The sequence below is a fragment of the Aphidius gifuensis genome, linkage group LG4, assembly GCF_014905175.1.
Source record: "Aphidius gifuensis isolate YNYX2018 linkage group LG4, ASM1490517v1, whole genome shotgun sequence".
In the NCBI taxonomy this organism is placed as follows: Eukaryota; Metazoa; Arthropoda; class Insecta; order Hymenoptera; family Braconidae; genus Aphidius; species Aphidius gifuensis.
This window is the reverse complement of record NC_057791.1, coordinates 9325002-9327634: the sequence shown is the minus strand read 5'-3', so window position 1 is coordinate 9327634 and position 2633 is coordinate 9325002. Positions and strand designations below refer to the sequence as shown.

The following is a 2633-nucleotide window of genomic DNA, read 5'->3' as shown; positions in this document are numbered from 1 at the left end:
TATATGAAAAAAAAAAAGCCGAGTTTAGTTTGAGATAGCCGAGATAAAAAACCAACATGTCTGCCTTAGATAAAAAAAAAAAAACAAGAGGCATCCGGAAAAATAAATTATTTAATTTAAAAAAATAAATAAATAATTTGTATAAATAAATAATATAATAATAATAATTGAAATTATTATTAGTTTTTGTTTTTTTTTTTTTTTTATTCTTTACGTATTGTTTTAAATTTATCTAATAATTTAACTTGCTGTTGTGCAGTAAGCAGTTGGTGCTATTTGTTTAGACTTTAATAATTATTTATAAAATTTTAAAGTGTTGTTCATTATTTATAAGTACTTTTAATAATTTATAAATATTATTTAATCATAAAATAATAAGCAATAACGGTTGACATTAATTTAAACAATTATTATTTTAATCGTTAAATAAATTTTTGGGGTTATATTCTTTAAATTATTTTACCAACAAAAAATAATTAAACAAATAAATTGTTGGTAATCTTATCAACAATGTTTATAATAATTAAGTGCCATAAATAATCTGTGAACCAACTTGTCAATTTATAATACCAATTGTTATTTAACTACTGATAAATAAACATTCAACCAAGTTGTCATAATTATTATATGAAGGGAGCTAGTTGACAACAACTATCAACAACAACAACAACAAAGGTTTAATTTTGTAATTATTTAAAAAAAAGTATAATATTTTTTATTCATCATGTTTTCATTATTTTTTTTGCAGATTAATTATATAATGACTGTTTGATGGTTTACAAAGGGTACAGATTATTGATAACATAAAAAATACATAAAAAAAGTGTTAAAAGTTTAATTAAAGAAGTTCAAGTAGAAATTCTATTGTATTCTACTGTATATGAAGAATATTGCTTTTTTTTTTCAAGATATTGTTGTTACATTTAACTACAGACTTGGTGTACTTGGTAATATGTTTTATTTGTTACTAACCAATTGTTTTTTGATAAATAATACTTTGTTTATTTGTTTGGTAGGTTTTTTAAGTACTGCTGATGAAAGTAGTATTTGTAATCAATGTAAATTAGATCAAGCAATGTCATTTCAATGAATTTATAATAATATACAAAATTTTAATGGTTAACCAAAAGACATAACATTATTCGGATCTGGAGCTGCTATTGCTGGTTCAGCTGATTACATTCAGCCCTAGTAGCTATAACAGCTGATATTTTAATATCAAAAAACTGTCAGTAATGATAATATTTGTAATGTTGTTTATTTTTCATTCATGTCTTGATAGTAAAAAAATGCTTACACATTTATTGATACCTGGACATTGTATTATATCACCAATACATAATGTATCATGTCAAACATAGCTTCATGAAGATTTTTATGATGAATTAAAATTATTCAAAACATAATAAACGAAAATGTTTACTGATAATAACGAGTGTCCAATATTTTTTGAAGTTTCAATGTGATTAAAACTTTTTAACATATGCAAATGATTTGTGCATAATTACCAGAAGATGTTGGATCAATGGCAACAATGTACTTTAAAAAAGCCTTGTTAGAATGTACAACTGATTGGTCAACAGATAAAAAAGTTGTTAATTTAAGTAAATAAGATATTAATCAATCATCAATTCCAAAAAGGTTACCATATATTATTGTTGATTTTTGTAATTATGGTGGTTTTGCTCATTTAATTAAAGATAAAATGTTATTTTTAATTAAATTTGCACAAGTAATTACTCCCACAAGAATTTTGCTGTTTTTTATCAAGATATTGTTGCTAAATTCAAGTGCAGATTTGGTATACTTGGTAATTATATTCTATTTGCTACTACCAACTTTGTAATACTTTTATAAATAATACTTTGTTTATTTCTTTAGTAGGTTTTTTTGATACTGCTGATAAAAGTAATATTTGTAATGATTGTAAATAGGATCAAGCAATGTCATTTTAATGAATTGATAATAATATACAAAATTTTAATGGTGAACCAAGAGACATAACATTATTTGGACCTGGTGCTGCTACACACAGCTGGTTCAACTGATTACAACACAAGCAGCTGTTACAGCTGATATTTTTATATGTTGCTGGGAGCTGTTAGTAATGGTAATATTTGTAATGTTGTTTAACTTCGTAAATAAATGAATGATTATTAATTTTTAATGTTTTTTTTAGTATGTTGTTGACAAGTGGGTGTGATACAGATTCTCGTTCACCACGAGAAAGAACAGAGCAATAATAAATGTTGATATTGGTGATACATATAAATTTTATGATGAATTAAAAATTTATGTTAAAAAATGTTTTTGTTATATTCTTAACTTATCAACATTTGGCAAATTATTAAACAATATGAATAATATTAATTAAAAAAATTATTTTAATTTATAAGACATATTTTTCTTTTTATTTTATTTTTTTTTTTTAGATAAAAAGAATGTGAATCAAATAATTGTAAATAAATCAATAAGTACGATTGAAAAAAAAGTATTTTTTATAATTTAAATGTTTCTTATTTTCAGAATATTCAAGGTGTTATATTTTTAATTATGTCTATAGATAATATTTTCAATTTATATCTAATTTTTCTCGATTGACAAAAAAAAAACAGTTGAGTTCAAATGTTTTA

At 22.6% G+C, this 2633-nt stretch overlaps 1 long non-coding RNA gene across 1 annotated transcript; it reads left to right on the top strand.

The window, feature by feature from the left end:
* The first annotated feature begins 772 nt into the window (after positions 1 to 772).
* On the top strand, positions 773 to 2296 carry LOC122854999. The gene is made up of 4 exons (XR_006374030.1): positions 773 to 947; positions 1017 to 1810; positions 1882 to 2110; positions 2180 to 2296. It is a non-coding gene; the product is annotated as an uncharacterized LOC122854999 (long non-coding RNA).
* Positions 2297 to 2633: the final 337 nt, after the last annotated feature.